At 51.3% G+C, this 19,430-nt stretch overlaps 1 protein-coding gene across 1 annotated transcript in view; it reads left to right on the top strand.

Annotated features, from left to right (window-relative positions):
- Window positions 1-19,430, top strand: part of LOC145525154 (uncharacterized) — a 371,065-nt gene that overhangs the window by 338,593 nt on the left and 13,042 nt on the right. The window contains exon 12 of the mRNA XM_081538007.1: window positions 10,064-10,276. The gene's annotated coding sequence lies outside the window, so the exon portion shown is untranslated. The remainder of the gene's footprint in view (window positions 1-10,063; window positions 10,277-19,430) is intronic.

Raw genomic sequence — 19,430 nt, 5'->3', positions numbered from 1 at the left:
CATGCGGGATCACCCTACTAAGGAAAGCCCCAGTGAGGAGTTTGGGTATTATTCCAAGTCAGGGCTCTGCAAGCGTTTTCCGTGAAGGGCCAGATAATCAATATTTCAGGTTTGGCGGATCATATGGTCTCTCTCGCAACTGCTCAACTCTGCCTTTGTAGCCTGAAAGCAGGTGGATAAAAATCACAGACAAATGAGCGTGGCTGCAATCCAATACAAGTTTGTTTACAAAAACAGGCGGCAGGGCTGGACTGGGTCCACTGGCTGTGGTTTGCTAGCCCAGGTTCTAAGTGTATGGAGAAGCTATTAAAAGATCTTAGGCCAGTCCCAGGTGGCGCTAGTGGTAAAGAACCCACCTGCCAATGCAGGAGACAGAAGAGATGTGGGTTGGGTCCCTGGGTCGGGAAGATCCCCTGGAGGAGGACATGGCAACCCACTCCAGTATTCTTGCCTGGAGAATCCCATGGACGGAGGAGCCTGGCGGGCTACAGTCCATAGGTTGCAAAGAGTCAGACACGACTGAAGCAACTTAGCACACATGCATGCAGAGAACATCTGAAAATGCCCTCAGGCTGGAGAATGAATTGAGGGTAGTGGAGGGAGCCCAGAAACCCCTCAGGAGGTTGCCATAGTGTCCAGGAGAGAAAGGACAAGCCGGTGGCCCTGATCTGGGGGTGGCAGTGGAGGTGGGGAAAACTAGATACATCGGAAACGAGTGTAGAGGTAGGATCCGTCGATCCTGCCCACGGCGGGGTTGAATGTGGACCATGAGGCACAGGAGAAGGAGGTGCAGCTGGGGGGACTGGGCGCACAGGTGAGCGCGGGTGGAGGACCAGAGACATGAGCTCTCTGCTTTCAAGAGCTCATGCCCTCAGCTGGGGCTAAGAGGTCCTCTGAGTCAGAGAAAGAGGACAACATATAGCTTAGATTCGCAGCAGGGGAAACTGAGGCCCACAGCAGCCAGACAGCGATTGGCAGCGAACCCCACACTCGGTCCCCACAATTCATTCTCTAAGGACCCACCATCCCTCCTTGGCTACTATCTGTCACCCAACTCCTTAAAAGGAAAAAAAAAAGGATACTGAGTAACACAGCATTATAAAACAACTATACTCCAATAATTTTTTTTTTAAGTAGAGAAAAAACCTTCCCAGCAGATTTGTAAGCAAGTGGGATGACTCAGGGTCGATTCTCCTCCACTGGGGTCTTTGGCTCAGCCCCGAATAGGGTCTTCAGTTTCTGGAAGCTTAAAAGAAAAAGAATTTGAGCTCTGGGGCTTTAACTCCATAAGGAAATAAAGCCCCTAGTAGAATTAGAGGATCAGATAAGTCGAGACGAAAATGGAATTGCATAGAGGAAAAGTATCTCTGGATTATTCTGCCCCCTTACTGCTCACAATGAGAAACAGGTCATTGCTGGGGAGCCTTATTCTGACGAATAGCATCCCCTCGCCAGTTTGGGTTCCGTGAGGCTTTTGAAAAATAGAGGGTTGATTTCGGCTGGTAAAGAGGGAATTCGAAAACACAGTTTCCCCCTCTCAGATCCCACAAGAGATGCTCGCCGGAGAACCACGGAGAAACACCAGCTTCCTGCAGGAGGGACTCTGAGGGGGCAGAGAGATAGCCTTGTTCCTTGGTTGTCAACTCATTTACTGCATCCTCCAGGTGTGGATTGGAAGGACTGATGCTGAAGCTAAAACTCCCAATACTTTGGCCACTTGATGTGAAGAACCATTTCATTTGAAAAGACCCTGATTCTGGGAAAGAGTGAAGGCGGGAGGAGAAGGGGAGGACAGAGGATGAGATGGTTGGATGGCATCACCGACTCAATGGACATGAGTTTGAGTAAGCTCCGGGAGTTGGGGATGGACAGGGAAGCCTGGTGTGCTGCAGTCCATGGGGTCACAAGGAGTCGGACATGACTGAGTGACTGAACTGAACTGAACTGAACTGAACTGAACCAAGTGTGGATAAAACATCCTGGCTTCTCCTGCTGGTCCACATGCAGAGCCCTCAGCTAATGGCAGAAGGGAGGCTCAGAGGAGCTTGCACAGACTGAGTCGAATCCTGCCTGTGTCACCTTGGGCAAGTCTGTGCCTCTTGAAGCATCAGTGCCCCCGCTGGATAAAGGTGGTATTTGTAGGGTCGCTGTGAGAATTAAATAATGAAAGTGATGACGCAGAGTTGGTACCAGATCACCAATGGCCCGAATCACAGGGCTTCCCTGCTGGCTCTGAGGTAAAGAATCTGCCTGCAATGCAGGTATGGGTTCAATCCCTGGGTCAGAAAGGTCCCCTGAAGGAGGAAATGGCTGCACACTCCAGTATCCTTGCCTGGGGAATCTCATGGACAGAGGAGCCTGGTGGGCTACAGCCCATGGGGTCGCAAAGAGTCGGACACGACTTAGCGACTAAACCACCACCAGCACCTCCTTAATCACATTAAAGGGGCCGAGCTCTGACTGTCAGTACTGCAATTCATTAGACTCACCCGGGGGGCTTTAAAAAAGTAGGACCCCTTCTTCCCCACAACCCCAGTCTGACTTAATCTTAATTGATCTGGGATGGGGGTGGATATTTTTTCTAGTTCCCCAGGTGATCTTAATGTGCAGCAAAGTGCCACGTCCTCGGAGCTAAAATAAAGAAAGGTGACCAGTGTCCCCTCGGCCCCGACAAACCTCAGCGTGATGGAGAGAGCCCACCTGAGCCCACCTGGCATCACTGAGCAGATATCCTAACACCTGAGCCCTCCGATCATGGCTACTGGTGCGGGACTCCAGGAAGGATGCGCCAGAGCTGAGTCAGACCACCCCAGTGACTCACATCTCCCTCCTTCCCATTACAAATAGGGCCCTAAGGCACACTCATTGGTCTTAACTAGTTAGTATAAGGCTACTCTAAGAGACTGTAGGGGAAAAAGTCACCCTGTCCAGCAGAATTCACCAATAAAAGGGTCAAGAAATACATCTCTTTGCAAACAATGACGCTCACTTTGGAGGTATATGAACACCCTCTCTGGGCCGTTCACTGGCCCAGTCCTGTGCCTTCTTTCCTGTATTTAATCCTCTAGGCAAGTGTAGGAGGGGGGCAGGGTTCTGTTGTCAAGCATATTGATGGAGAAACTGAGGCGGGGAATGGGGGCAGAGAGAGGGGCTGAAGCCGCGTGCCCGGTCCCCCATCTGTAACTGAGAGAGGTGGTGCGGGAAGGCGGTCTCTCCCGGCCCCCAGCCCCGAGAACATTCTTCCAGGCGGAGCCTCTTTGAATTGCCGCACCGACATCTCCTTGGCTGGAAAAGATCTTTGTTCTGGGAATGCGTCCTGAGACATAGTAGGCTGGGACATTTCTTTTCCCCCTTGCTCGGGCCCTCCGCAGCCTCGAGAGAGAACTAAGCGATCAGGAGAAGGTTATTCTGCAGCGGGGCCCCTTCGCTGCCACAGGTCTAATAAAACAAAACCCCAGCCAAATTAGGGGGCATATTTCATCTAACGGGAGGAAATATATGTGGCATTTCTGCCTGGCGCTTGACCCGCTGCATTTATGCGCAGAGAGAGAGTTCGATACATCACGGGGCAGTTATACTCCGCTTAAGTGGCCTCTCGGGCAGGCGAGGGACGAGAAGAAAAATCTCGGGCCCGGGCCAGGTCTCCGTCTTCCTACCCACATCTCTACTGCCTCGCTCTTGGACCAGTGTTTCCAGGCAGCGTCACAGGGTTCTGGCTCCGGAGAGAGACTACCCACCTCCCCGGCAATGCAAAGACAGGGTTATAGTCCCCGTCATGCCACTCACCGGCTGTGTGTCCCTGGGGGAGGCATGGCTCTTTACTGGACCCCGATTATCCTGTGAAATGGGGAGGTTGAGGATCAGTGCCTTCAAAGTGGGTTCAGCGATGATCCAGAATTTGAGAGGAGGGGGCTGATTTCCAAGACCACCTTGAAGGGGAAAACAGTGCCCTCAAGATGAAGCCTGGGTCTTCCAGCTCTCCTAACCATCAGAGTCATACTGTTGAGTCTGTATAATTCAGGGGTGTCCGAACTGTTCAAACTCAACCCCAATAAATACATGCTTGGATATATACACGTGTGTACATTCAGTTCAGTCGCTCAGTCATGTCTGACTCTTTGCGACCCCATGAACCGCAGCACACCAGGCCTCCCTGTCCATCACCAACTCCCAGAGTCCACCCAAACCCATGTCCATGGAGTTGGTGATGCCATCCAACCATCTCATCCTCTGTCGTCCCCTTCTCCTGCTGCCCTCAATCTTTCCCAGCATCAGGGTCTTTTCAAATGAGTCAGCTCTTCGCATGAGGTGGCCAAAGTATTGGAGTTTCAGCTTCAACATCAGTCCTTCCAATGAACACCCAGGACTGATCTCCTTTAGGATGGACTGGTTGGATCTCCTTGCAGTCCAAGGGACTCTCAAGAGTCTTCTCCAACACCACAGTTCAAAAGCATCAATTCTTCAGCGCTCAGCTTTCTTTATAGTATGTACATACACATGTATAAACATAAATACACGTTTATAAGTTGTGATCGTGGATTACCATATTCACAGATTATGAACATTATGAGATAACCAGAGTGGAAACTCTTAAAGGAAAAGCTAAACTATATATGCGTGTGTGCTCAGTTGCTTAGTCGTGTCTGACTCTTTGTGACCCCGTGGACTGTAGCCTACCAGGCTCCTCTGTGCATTGAATTTTCCAGGCAGGATACTAGAGTGGGTTCCCATTCCTTTTTCCAGGGGATCTTCCTGACCCAGGGATCAAACCCGGTCTACTGTGCCTCCTGCATTGGCAGATTGATTCTTTACCACTGAGCCACCTGGAAAACCCTAAACTATATGTGAAACTGTTAGTTGCTCAGTCGTGTCTGACTCTTTGTGACCTCATGGACTGTAGCCAGCCGGGCTCCTCTGTTCATGGAATATTCAGAATCGTGCTATTAAAATTCTAACACACCCTCCCACCCTCGGGCCGACTGATCCTACTTGCCCTCCTGTGTGAGCTTCTTTCCTGTAACACTGATCACCTTCAGAAGTATTCTATTATTTGTGTTTAAAATGTCTGCGTTGTCTGGGGCTGAGAAATCAGGCTGGAGGGACAGGAAGACCCAGGACTATACCTCTAGAGCGGGGGGATTCTTCCTCTGTTTCTAAATAAACAGGTTCCTGTAAAACTGGCAAACAAATACAGACACATTAAGAGGGTATACTGGGAGCTGTTTGTGGAATAATCTGGAGGCATTAACCCAGAAGTGGATTCTGTCCAAAGCTATCTATGGGTAACTGCATTGATCCCATAAAACAAGCTTTAGAGCTGGGGACTATGGATTTAATGAGAGAGGCAAGATACACCAGACTCTATTAGGTGTGGCCCCACCCATTGCCTCAACTACCCAAGGAGATGGGTCCTGTGACTGGGACCCATTTTTGAAATGAGGAAACTGAAACAAGGCTTCCAGACCTAGAGAGTCTGACTTCAAACCCAGGCCTGTCTGATCCACATCTCTGGGCTGATACGAGCCAGGCCAGGTGTCCAGCCGCCCCCGGCGCCCTAGGGAGGGTCCCTCTCAGAGCCGACGGTCCGTGAGCCCGGGAGGCAGACACGCTGGAGAATGGGTTGCTGGGCTGCAGCGTTGGCCGGGGTCCAGGCCGTGTGCCGACTGCGGCCGGGGGAGAGACGAGCCCGCTGATTTAGAGCCCATCTGGATGGACAGCCGACAGGAACCGGTCTGCTCCAGACGCTCTGGGAGAGAGATAAGCGCGGCCTCCGGGTGCCCCCACATTCCTGGTCAGTGACGCCGCTGTGGGGGAGGCGGCTGCGTGACCCCTGCTTCCCCGGCCCCTCCAAGCAGCCTGTGGCCTTCTGAGGACCCCCTCACCGCAGATCAGTGATGCTCCCATGCTCCAGGAGACTCCAACACCTCCCCACCCTGGGGAGGCCAGGGCTCAGGAGAGTGGGCTTGGGGTTGCTCATCAAAGACAACTTAAAATTCAGGGACATGGTCCTCTGCCCAGGAATATGGGGACCTCCACACTCCAGGAGACATCCCCTGTCCACTTCCTGCTTGTTTTCTGAATGTGAGGGCCATGCGGAACCCCAGTATGTTCTCCACGCCACACAGTCTTTCTCATACACTCATCTGACTATGTCCTTCCTCTGCCTACAACTTTCGATGGCTCCCTATTGCCTTCAAGTTAACTCCAAATCCCTTTCCCTTTTGGGCTGGGAGATTTGACCCCTGTTGACGATAGTCAGAGTGATGCATTGAGCACCACGATGGGCTGGCATTGTTCTAAGCACTTTACATTTAATCATTGCTTTCATCTTCATCCTATGTGACAAGTAGTCTTATCCCCAGTTTACCAATGAGGGAAGTAAAGCTCAGAGAGGTTAAGTAACTTGGCCAAGGTCACACAGCTGGCCAAAGGCAGATCTGGGCAGGCTGGACTTCGAGCCCCTGATGTTACCACTCACTGCAAGACCAGGGGCCTGGGACAAGCTCTCAGTGATGAGCAGACCTGAGACTGGGACTTAACCATCCCAAACAATTTGCGCATTAGGTATTGGACAGTGTGACTAACTCTGTGCCCAGCCTTGGTAGTCATCAGAATATCATACCAGATGGTAATTCATGACCACTAACCACCACCCCAGGCTGTGAGCTCCCCCAGAGTCTTACCTGCCCAGAAGGCATTTAACTCAGGGCCTGGCTCTGCCCAGCCCAAGGGAAATTTGCTCCATCCTCCATGGGCAGAGGAGGATAATAAAGTGTAGACTCAGGCTCAAACGCCAACTCTGCCATTAATTGGCTGTGTTAAGGCAAGTTGCTTAACCTCTGTGGGCTTCATATTCTTCAGTTGAAAATTGGGATAATAATAATTCTCTAGTAGGATTTGGGGGAGCTAACACAGGGCAGTTTCTTAGAACAACACCTGGCAGAGCCTTATGTAAGTTCTGTTCCCAACTTTCTCATCTTCTGCTGTTTTAAGAGCAAATCACATCACATGCTCCAATCACTCCAGGGGCAAATGGAGTCATGTCCTTCCCAAGAGAGCCATGTCTAAGGCTGCAAAGAACTTCTGGGAGTCTAGGAGGACAACGCGAGTGAGCTTGAATCCCAGCCCTGCCCCATCTTGCTGTGTGACCTAACCCAGGTAGCTTGCTGTCTCTGGGCCATAGTTGCCCCATCTCAACAACAACAAAAAAGAGAACTGTTGCTTTCTGGGGGTCCTGTCAGCTCTAACTGAACTTTTGTCCTTCCTTCAGCATCGTGTGAAGGCAGGGAGGAAATGGTCTGAGTGAAGAGGGGAGAGAGAGGCCTAGGAGCTGGACTGATAAGGCTCCCTCGTCTGCCAAGGTCGTGGGGACCTTCTGGCCTCAGCAGGCATCTCACCAGGTCCAGGGGTGAGCAGCCCAGCGGCTCTGGCTCCCTCCTGCCCACTGCCCCGCGTCCAGCTTTACGGGGTGGGATCAGCTCTCTCCTGGGCTTATTAGCTGGGCAGGCAGAGGGGTCTGGCAGCTCCGTTTCCACCAGGCCCTGGGGGAGGGGGACCCCTCAACCCCTGTCCAGGCCAGGAGGGGCAGTGCCAGGCCCTTAACTCTGTCCTAGCTGGGCAGGAGCGTTCAGGAGGGTTTGTGAGGAACCCGGGAGAGGACGCACTGCCCCCGGGGTTTCTTCCCCTTGGATCTGCTCTCCTGTCACCCTGTCCCCACACCCTCCCCCCTAACCCTTTTCCCTGTCAGCTCTGCATCCCTCGCAGAGGCAGCCGGGGCATGGGGCCACAGAGACCCGGGTTCATTCCTGGCTCTGCCGCCTGCAGGCCGGGTCGCCTAAGTAGAATTTGCCCCTCTCTGAGCCTCAGTATCTGCATCTATAAAATGGGTGTCACAACTCCTGCCTTGCAGGTTTTCCCAGAGGGTTGGCAAGAGAGGGCAGTGGATGCTAAGTTTTCGTGGGCACCTGGGGTCTGGAGCACTGCCCTCGAGGTCCTTCTTGGCTTCTCACTTGCAGCCCCTGTCTCTGTTTTGCCTCATTGTTACAGGTCCCTGCCACCACTGATTTCCCTTCCTCAGGGACTGAGAGGTCAATGGCTGCCTTCCTGGGCCTAAAAAGTCCCCAATCATCTTCTTCTGGGTCTCTCTCCAAGTCCCTCCTGAGTCCTGCCTACTCCCCACCTCTTCTCTCTCCCACGTCTCTCTGGGTCTCCTCCTCTCTCTCTCTCACCTCAGAATCTTGTGTTAATCTCCCAACAACCTTTCTGACACCAGCTACATCCTTCTTATCTTGGTGAAGCATTTGGGGGAGCTCAGAGCTTCTCGTGACGTAGGAAATTTTTCCTGTCTCCCCCTCTGGGTCTCTGTCTGCCGCCAACACACAGACGATAACACACATCGCCATGGGGCACCGGACCAGTGGGCTGGTCTCTGGGAGGGAGACGGAGTTACAGGGTGGTTCCTGGGAGGGCACGGCTCCTCATCCATTGCTTACATCATCTATTAATAAGATGTGTCTGCACTTGCGAGGTGCCCTCACCCCGGGAAAAGCGAGGCAAGGGTATAGGGGACAGAGCATCTGGGGAGACGTGGGCACGTGGAGATATGACAGTGTCAGAGCCGGCAAAGGGGGTGAGGGCCAGTTAAGGCTTCTGGAAAAGGTTGGGGGGGGGCTCAAGCTAGGACGCCAGAAGGACGGCCCTCCTGGAGGCAGGTCAAGTGCAAGGAGGAAGGGGCAGGAGGGCAGCAGGGTGACTGCAGGGTGGGACGTATTCACAGAGGGAGGGTGAGAGGGTAAGAGCAGATGTGGAGAAGGCAGGCAACTCGGAGGTCACTCTGGGGGAGACCTGAAAAGCCAGACCAATCTCACCTCCCCAGGGACAATGTGCCTGAATGCTCCCAACCCTTAGTCGTTCAGTCTCTCTTGGGATAGATTCATAAGCCTCCTCAGCCCTGTGCCAGCTGTGGTCTTGCAGAAAGTCACTCCAGTGGGGCGAGCCTCAGTTTTTGCATCTGCTAAATGGGCACACAAACAACAATACCACGTATTAGCCTGGATTCTCCAGAGAAAAAGAGCCAGCAGAGATCTTCCTCATAGGCTGGTTGAGAGAATCCGTGCGGCTGGCCAAAATCTTAGTATACAGTCGGTGCTCAGTAAGTGGTGAACATTGTGGTGGTGTGGTTGGATTTTGCGGTGCTAGGGTGACCACCAGTTGTGGTTCTCCGATGAACCTGGGAAGCAGGGTTGGAGGGGGCATCCCCTCTGGCTCTGGAGGAAGTGGACACTGCCAGAGAGGGTGAGGCGGCCGGTCCCAGGCCCGGCTGGGATCCTTTCCAACGCAGAGGAGCCATCAGCCCATGAGAAATAAAAGGCCAACCGGGGAAGTCATGCCAACCATCCATAATCGCCTGTAATTTGGGCTCAGCCTCTTGAGGCAAAAGGATTTTGTCAAAAGCTTTTCACGGTCCAGTGGCCCCATAGCCCAAGGTCACTTGGATCGAGTCCTCTCTGACACATATTTATTATCAGGTGGAAATGACATTTGGGTTTCTCCCAAGCTGTGTGCAGACGCTGTCTCGGGCCACTACCGAGCTCCCCCGTGGGCAGCCCTGGCAGAAGCGTGGCTGAGAGAAGCGCCTGGCCCCCGGAGGCATGCCAGTGAATGGCAGTGGCCAAGGGGAAAACAAGCAGGAGGCTGTTTCTGCTACCCACCCCACAGCTGTGCAGTCTACCTTCAGGCCAGAATTTAAACTGAGCCTCAGTGTTCCCATCTGTGAAATGTGCGTAAGAAGTAAGTGGTTAACTGTGCCTGGCCCAGGGTGAGCGCCCTAGAGCTTGTAGCTGCTGTGGTTACTTTTATTAACAACTTCACATTGGGACTTCTGTGGTATCCAGTAGTTAAGAATCCATCTTCCAACGCAGGGGATTTGGGTTTGATCCTTGGTCGAGGAGCTAAGATCCCACAATGCCACAGAGTGGCTAAGCCCATGTGCCGCAACTAAGACCCAACTCAGCCGAGTAAATAAAAATATTTTTAAAAATCCTTCCTCTTCCTGCACCCACAGGGGAAGCCGCAGCACAGCACATGAGAACGTGACCATTGTCCCGTGCACTGCTGGCTCCCTGCGTCCAGGGACGGCCCACTCGCGGTGAGCAGCTGATCACAGCCCTGGAGGAAAGGAGGGAGGCCTACAGAGACCACATTTCACAATGCAAAAATAAGGATGAGGCCTATTCCCCTGATTTGTGAATTTCTTTATGGGAAACATCTTCTAGAGGTATAAAACTGACATTGCATTTAGTTATTCATTTCTCAAATGGCCTTTATGGAGGAGAATATGAGTGTGTGGTGGCCTAGGGAAGCCGGACTCCATTCACCGCTGCTACTGCTGGAGACTCTGTCCTGGCTGCAAGGGGAACACGTTTCGGGGACACCCTGTGCTGGGGTCCCCGACTCCAGATGAAGATGCCGAGGGGTGGTCTAGTGGTATCGGGAGGAAGTGGTCAAGAGCAAGGACTATGAAGTCTGAGTGCTTGGCTTCTGCCCCCTACCCCCATTCCCCGGGCTATGTGATCTTAGGCGTGTTACTTAACTTCTCTGTGCTCCAGTGTCTTCAACAGTGAAGTGGAGACACTGTGGGTGGACCTCATAGGATCGCTGTGAGAGTTCCATCGAGAGTACGCTTGAGTGTTTTAGCACATGATCTGGCAAATAAGATGCTCTCAGGAAGTCCGTTTATTAGAGAAGGAGAGTCCTTGCAGTTTAATATCCATTCAACAGACATGATTCGAACATCCAGTGAATGTTGATTACTGGGGTGAACAAGGCTGAAGTGGTCCCCAAGGGCAGACCCGGACGCACACCTGGATATGGAGGGCCAATGGCCCAGATGCCTCTGTAATTGCGACTCCAGGGAAAGGCCTGGGGTGAGATGTGACTGCAGTCCCCGTGGGTCCCACGTGGCCCCCAGGCTACCCAGTCTCGTGATACAAAGGCTCGTTGTGCTGGGACCTGCAGGTGCGTTTTGGGAGGCGGTGCCCTTGGCCCATGTGCTCACATGACTTCAGGCAGAGACCTCAGCCATCAAGCCGGGAGGTGCCTGTCCAAGCAGCAGGGGTTGAGTTGGAAAGGCCTGGAGGGAGACTCAGCCCGCCCCCTCCCCACCTTGGAATCACAGCCTCTTGTCCAGCTGAGGCCCTCTCTGGCCTCCGCTTCCACTTCTGTGACTCTCTGGCGGGCTGCAGGCCTCTGGGGGTACAGGGAGGATGCTCCAGGCATGTCTGTGTCCTACAGGTCAGCCAGGGAAAGAGGCCAAGTGGACAGCGAGCCTGGACTGGGCATCAAAGCCGTCTCGAAGAGCCCCGGATCCCTTGCTGGCTGCGGGACCTTTGAGAAGCAACTTCTCCGTGTCTTCAGTTTCTCCATCCCTGTGTTGTTGTTTCGTCGCTCAGTCGTGTCTGACTCTCTGCGACCCCGTGGACTGTAGCCCACCAGGCTCCTCTGTCCATGGGATTTCCCAGGCAAGAATACTGCAGTGGGGTTCCTTCTCAGGGAGACCTTCTTGACCCGGGGATCAAACCCAAGTCTCCTGCATTGCAGGCGGATTCTTTACCACTGAGCTACCAGGGAAGCCCTTCCCCATCCCTACAATAGAGTATCTCACCTCCCAGAACCTCTTTGAGGATTGGTGAAATGAACCGTAGACAAGGGCCGGTGGTTGAGTGGCCCGTCATCAAAGGTGGGAAAGCATGTCACCAAGGGACCAGACCAGGCTCTGGAGTGGTGCTGAGCTGGCTTCAAACCCAGTTCCCAACCACGAGGCACTGGGAGCATCCCACACCTCACCTCTCTGGGCCTCAGCTTACCCATCTGTCAAATAGGGAGAATGGAAACCGTCTCTGCATCTTCAGTCTGTTGTGAGGGCGAGAAAAAATACTAGATCAAAACCATACAACACAGCACCTGGCAGGGAGGAAGGGCTCTCTAAGTGATAGGTAACATGTAGTCAATAGGTAGTTTGTCTGTTTTTTGGGGGGGGCCTCACAGTGTGCCTTGTGCAACCTTAGTTCCCCAGCCAAGGATCGAACCGCATCCCCTGCATAGGAAGCATGGAGTCTTAACCACTGGACCACCAGGGAAGTCCTCTCTTTTTAAAACATTTATTTGGTTGCACCAGGTCTTAGTTGCGGCATACAGGATCTAGTTCCCTGACCAAGGATCAAACCTGGGCCCCGTGCATTAGGAGCACAGAGCCTTACCCACTGGACCACCAAGGAAGTCCCTTCAAAGTTTTTAAAGCACTTAATTAAGGTGCTTTTTGAATTTTTTTTTTTTTTTAGTGTTTTTTAAGCACCTACTAAGTCCCAATCACCTTTCTAGGCACTTGTGATAGAGCAGGGAAGAAAACAGGTCTCCTGGATCCTATGATCAAACAGGAGAGACAGGCACAGATATGATGAAATAAACTATAGAGTAAGCTGATAAAGGGAGAAAATAAAGCAGGCGGAGGGGATGGAGTGTTGAGAGGTTGATATCTTGGTGGCGTAGCCAGGGGAGGAATTGGTGGAAAGGTGGCATTGGGTAGAGAGCCAAAGGCAGCAAGGGTGCAAGGCAGGGCATTACCTGGGGGTAAAAGTGGTCCAGACAGAGGTACTGTCAGTGCAAAAGCCCCGTGGTGCATCCTGGGAGATGAGGAGAGAAGAGGAGGATGGAGTCAGGGAGATGATTGGGCAGATCCTTGTGGACATCATAAAGGCTTTTCTCGGAGTGAAACAGGAGCTATCAGAGGATTTTGAACACAGCAATTATGTGATTTGACGTGTTCTGAAAAAAGCACCTTAACTGATGTGTTAAGTACAGACTAAAGGGGCAGCATTGGACCCAGGGATGCCATTAGGAGGCCGTGGTCCAGGAAAGAGTTGGTGGTGATGGTGATGATGGATGCTTAGGGGTGGATATTATCGTTGTCCGGCTTATCAAGCTATTGCCAATGTGTCTCACCTGGGGCCTCGCAGTAGGCACTGCTTCCCCCTCGACTGCCCATCCTGCCTGCCGTGGCCACCCCACAACCCCAGCCAATGTCGCATCTCCTGTCCTCCTGTCCCAGACATTTGTCAGCCGCCTTTTTACTGCAGCCCGGCCAAGCAGAGAGGTGTCACTGCCTTTAATCTTCCCTGGCGCCAATCTCCCCTGCCCTTTAATCATGGCAGCCGGAGTGTGCTGGCCCCAAGCCAACTTGTTTATGTCTGTCTGCGACCAAGGCGCCCGGAGTGAACTCCCAGAGCTCTCAGGAAACCACTGAATCTCCCCAGCTGGGAGGAGCCTCAGGGAGACCCACATCTGGGGACTCTGTTTCATATACACTGAGAGTTGCTGAGCACGAGCCCCTCTCCACCCCACACACTGGTTAGTTGCACTGTTGATTAGTTGCAGAGCCACCGTTGGAACTGATGGCTCAGCGGGTAAGGAATCCACCTGCCAATGCAAGAGACACAGGAGACTCAGATTCAATCCCTGGGTCGGGAAGATCCCCTGGAGGAGGATATGGCCACCCACTCCAGTATTCTTGCCTGGAGAATTCCATGGACAGAGGAGCCTGGTGGGCTACAGTCCATGGGGTCACAAAGAGACAGACACAACAGAGCACATGGGACACTGGAACTCAGGTCTGGCTTCTATCTCTGTATTTTCCGGCTCCACGTGCAATGGCCCCACCCTTTGCAGGATATTTTGCCTCGTCCAGTGGAAGACCTCATCTTTCCACTCTATAGACTAATGTCCCTCCCTCTGCAGACCTGAGGACAGGTGGGTTGTTAACCACATCTGATGGTGAGCCTGGGGTCCACTCTGACTGTTTGATTTGCTCACTTCGGTTTGCTGTTGGGTGGGCAGAACGGTCTTAGTTCAGATCTGCCACTCGGGAGGAAGGGAGCCTACAGGAAGCAAGGTAGGATACAGGGAATCTGAGCAGAGGCGGGTCCCGGGAGGTGGCCGGGGTCTCTGGATGCTGCCCAGCACTTTTCCTGACTTCCCTGTCTGGCTGCATCACAGCACGTGCTTCTCCAGGTGACCAGGACTTGCTCCCAGCATCCTCACCAACATGGCATCAGCACACTGCCGACCTTCCCTCAGAGAAAATGACGGTACAGCTCTAATGTAATACACAGCACGATGGCTGTAGTTAATAATACTGCTGCTGTCGTTGTTCAGCTGCTCAGTCATGTCAGACTCTTTATGACCCCATGGACTGTAGCCCACCAGGCCCCTCTGCCCATAGATTTCCCAGACAAGAATATTGGAGTGGGTTCCAGGAGATCTTCCCAACCCAGGAAACGGACCCACGTCTGCTGCTTGGCAGGCAGATTCTTTACCACTGAGCCATCTGGGAAGCCTGTATTGCATATTTGAAAGTTGCATAGATCATAAAAGCTTTCATCTCAAGAATAAAAGTTTGTAACTATTGTGGTGGTGGACTTGTGGTACAACTAGACTTACTGTAATGATCATTTTGCAATATATACAAATTTTGAATTATTAATGTTGTATACCTGAAACTAATATAGTGTTATATGTCAATTATATATCCATTTTTTAGAGAAAGATTGTTAGGGGCCATCCTAGCACCCTAGGATTTTTCTGCTACACAGATTTTGTTAAAGGAGTAACTAGGAGCCAGTCATGCAAAGACATGGGGAAACAGCTGGGAATGGCAAGTGCAAAGGCCCTGAGGTAGATATGAGTTTAAGAAAGGTTTAAGTACAAAGGTATGAGTAGAAAGGTTTAAAAGCCAGGTATGACCGGAGTATATTGAACAGAGGGAGGGTGAGATGACAAGATGCACAAATGCTGTGCACAATGAGACAGAATGAAATGAAACGAGTGAGAATCAGAGCTAGGAACACAGGACTTGAACTCAGGAGACCCAGCCTCAAATCCCAGGCAAGCTCCTCCCTCACAGGGTAGTCCCAGGCCATTTCCTTTCCTCTGTGGCCCAGGGTTCCCCTTTATGGACTGAAGGGGATCCAGTCTGATGGTCCTGAGACCCTTTCTAGCTTAAGCAGCCCCCAAGTCTCCAATGCAGTGAATGATGAAGAAAGTGAAAATGTTAGCCGCTCAGCTGTTCCGACTCTTTGTGACCCCATGGACTGTAGCCCGCCAGGCTTCTCTGTCCATGGGATTTCCCAGGCAAGAATAGTGGAGTGGGTAGCCATTCTCTTCTCCAGGGGATCTTCCTGACCCAGGGATCAAGCAGAGGTCTCCTGCATTGCAGGCAGATTCTTTACCGTCTGAGCCACCAGGGAAGCCCCCACAATGAATGATGCCTACAGCTAATTAGCAAATGACACCAAATTCATTAAGGCCTGGGAAAGTGATTGTCTCCACCTCAGGCTTTCTCATGCTTCTCAGAAGTCTGGGGGTCGGGGGTGGGCAAGGGGCAGGGAGGACTATGCAGCAGCAAATACTGCAGCAATACCTGAGGGCATGGGTGTGGGAGTTTTCAATCCCCCAAATCAGCACACAGCCCTCTGGACCCTAGCTGGAGCAGCGTGCACAGGTCTGCACAAGTCCTTACGCCTCCTCCCCACCCCCTCCGCCCCCACCCCTGCCCCCACTGGGCAGGATTCTCAGCCTGGGGCCAGCCCTCCTCACTGACAATCCACAGGGAGTTCCTGTGGCCCCATGAAACATTGGGATTGGATTTCTGCTCGTCCTTGCCATGGAAAAGCAGATACATGGTGGTAGTTGGGAGTTTGGAGTTTGCTGGGGATTTTCTTCCTCTTCCTCTTCTTCTTTTTTTTTTTTCTTTTGTGGTCAGTTCCAGAAGAAACATTGGCTTTCAACAGACCCAGTGAAAGGAAGGGTGGGCCTCCATCAAAGTGGGACTCTATCCAGATTTCCTTGCATCACTTTGGGGAGAACAGGCTCTTCCCCGCTGGGAGCAGGGCAGGGCAGAGGGGCGATGGATGTTCCAAACACTTGGTTCTGTCGTGTGGTCACCTCGAAGGCACAGAGTTCAAAGAGGAGCGTGAGTGAACGGGAGGTGTTGAGAGCAACTGCTAAGATCCAGGGTTCGGAAGAGAGAGTTGGAAGTTCCATTGGGACATTGTCCGGCCAAAAGGGCTGTGGTCCTGACAGCCCGCCGCTGGCTGGAGATGGGAAATTTGGCAAAAATGTCCCAGTGTGTGATGACGACTGATATTGTTTTTGGAAGTAGACTTACTGTTTTTGTAAAATTGACACTAACCGATTGTGTAAGAAAATAAGAAGGAGGGAGGGAGAGACAGAGGGATTAAGAGAGGAGGAACAGACACTGAGAAGTGCAAGAAAGAAAGGCAAAGTCAGCTTTAGGGCTTCTGAACTAGACCTTGTAGACTTGAGGTAGAGGTGAGAAATATTTCCCACTTGTAGCCCCAGGGTCTTAATCAAGGGGAAGGTGATCCTATAGGGAAAAATACAGTGAGACTAGGATTTTCCTAAGAGGGCCATTCGCATCCAGTTGGTTGGAAACCAAGCCCAGCACAGAGAGAGGCAGGACCCCAGTTTGCCCACACTCCTGGATCTGCTGCTCTTCCCTGAAGGTGGTCATCGTGCCTGGGTCCACTTCCTGTGTAGCCATAGGAGCTGCCTGGGAGGGAGAGGACAGTCAGAGAGTGGTTTCTGAGCTTCACAGAAGCAACTGTCATGTGGAGATCAGCAGGGATGGTAAATGAGGACACAGCGCTTTGATTTTCATTCATGCCCTAGGCAAGCTGGTACCACTTGCTTTGGTACTTGGAAGGGTAAGGAGCACCTGGATGCCCAAACGGGATAATTTTCCCCCTATGTTTCTGACTCTGGTGACAATCTCCTAATTAGAACCTGAGATGTTCAGTTACACAGAAGGAGAGTGTTCAGTGGCGTAGCACTCCCAGGCATGCTTGATGCTCACCAAAGCTGAGGGCTTAATCCTTCTTCCTTCTCAAAATGGAGAAAACTGAGGCTCTGGGACGGGAAGTGACCTCCTCAAGGTCACAAGTTTATTCTGTGGCAGAGGAAGGATCAGTACGCAGACCTTCCCAAATCTGGTCTTTGCTCTTATTTCTCCGGCGTTGTTTCCCACTTTATTCTCCCCCAAGGCTTTGTCCAGCACCAGTTGTGAACCACACGTGCCTTCCGCTCTGCTGTTCCTCATCTCCACACTGTTGCCTGTGCTATTTCCTCTCTTTGGAAGTCCTTTGTCCTTTTATGGTGAGTTCCAGGTTGTAACTGGAGATAATTCAGGTGTCCTCCAGGCTGCCTTCCCTGATACCCCACAGTGAAGTGTCTGCCCTGGTCCTGCATTGTATTTGTGCCATTTACGTTTATTGTTGTAATCTTCTAGTGTGTCTCCCCACATGCTTGAAAGCAGTAACCAAGTCCTATTTAGCACTGCTTCCCTAGAGCTTCACACAGATAAATATTTGTTGAATGAATAAATGAATTTGAATTTGTAGATATTCTTATAACTTTATGCTGAAATGACAACCATCATACTAAGCTGTCTCCTTCAGCACCAGGCACAGAAACGGAGCTATTTAACCGCTCGTGTCTTATCATAAAGTGCTCATCTGAAGATAACAGTGCTCTTTATTCTATTCCAGTGCTTGTGACTACCCCGCACCCCCACTAAACAGATGGAAAGGGCCCAGCCAGCTGTACCACTTCCAGGAGAGCAGCATGCCCTCTCTTCCTGGGGCTGTCACCAGCAGTGTGATGAAGCTGCTAGCTCATCAGTGATCGCTTTTGTAATTGAAATATTAATTATAAATACTTCTCCTAATTTCCTAATGAAATGTCCTTGTCTCAAACTCCATCAACCTTAGAACCAGGAGGCAGAGATGATAAATGGCCAAGACTCTCTAGAAATCCCTTGGGGGATTCAAAGTGGCTTCCTTAGCACCACTGATGTTGGCCTCAAGCCTGAATAGCTGGGTATTTGTCTCCACAGCCAGCAACGTGCTTTATGAACTTGGACGTATCAGTGACCTCCTCTGAGCCCCCATCTCCTCAATGATAACATGGAATAAATATACTATTTGCCTTACAAGGCTGCTATGAGAGGGCTCTATGCAGTGCTAGACATGCACCAAGTCATAGCAGTTATTATTATTATTTGTGTTGTTATCATTAGGGCAGCTGGAGCCTGGGTTTCAGTCTTGGCCTCACCAAGCTGGGAAATCTCCTACAATTAACCTGATGTTTCTGAGTTTATGTTTCCTCATTTGCCAAAGGGGATAATAATAGTCCCAACCTCACAGGGTTGTTGTGAGGATTAAATGAGATAGTAATGTGAACTAGTTCTTCGATAGTGACAGGCACATAAGCAGTTCTTGGTAAATCATAGTGTTAAATGGGGGATTCGTAGGGGTCCTGGGGGAACACTCCTAGACACTCTGAAGGCGACTTTGCCTCTGGAAGGCAAGACAAGACATAAGAATTCACAACGGCTCAGTGTAGTCCAGACAGGGACAGCCAGAGCCCCTGCCCTCCTGGAAAGCACATTCTATTTGGGATATGGCAGCAAACAGGTCAATATTAAAATAATGATGAACTAGAGGGAATTGGGTGCCAGGCCCTCTCGATGAGGAGATCAGAGAAAGCGGTGCTATTGAATGGTCACACGCAGGGCCCAGGCCCTCCGTTCAATCTCCAAATGGCTTTTTCCCAGAGCCCTAAGGGTTCATATGCAAATTAACACTGAGAGATTTGCCCAAATATCCCAGAGTTTCTAAGAAGTATTTGTAGACCAGATCCCCATACCCAAACCCTTTGGAGAATTCTTGCACAGCTCGAAGCATCTGCCTTTCAAATCTTGCATCCTCCCTCCCTCATCCCTGCTGTGTGACTTTGGATCACTTACTTAACCTCTCTGAACCTTAACTTCCTCATTGTTTATACAACATGGTGATGATAATAACACCAAACTCAGAGAGTTGATAGGAGAATTCAAGGAGACCATATACAAGAAAACATCTCACCTCACTTCTTTACCATCTCACCTCCTTCTGCATTTACTCCTCTTTTCTATAAACCGTCTTCACTCTATTCCCCATCTTACACTTCTTTCTTTTCATCTGTTTCTTTTCTCTGCTATCTATTCTCCTTCTTCCTCCTCCTTCTCTTTCTTGACTCGTCATCTTCTCCTCCAGGTAGATATCAGAGAAGATTTTACCTGAGCAGGGCTAAGAACGCCAGTGCCCTCAAACTATCTCCCAGTGCCTGAAGCAAGAACACGTTCTGCCCAGCTGAACAAAACAAGAAAGTTTGGCTGAGAGACACTGCCAGCCAGCCTCCTGGTGGTAGATGGGCAAAGGGCTTCTCACTCCATTTCCTGGGCACTGAGATGATGGCTGAATTGGCCTCCCTGCAGTCCACGTGTACCTCTTTTTCTTCCATCAACCCGGAGGATAAAT

Source organism: Giraffa tippelskirchi, chromosome 11, assembly GCF_054371585.1.
Source record: "Giraffa tippelskirchi isolate mGirTip1 chromosome 11, T2T-mGirTip1v1.2.pri, whole genome shotgun sequence".
NCBI classification, from domain to species: Eukaryota; Metazoa; Chordata; class Mammalia; order Artiodactyla; family Giraffidae; genus Giraffa; species Giraffa tippelskirchi.
Note: the sequence above shows the minus strand (reverse complement) of the source record. Positions and strands in the feature narration are given on the sequence as shown.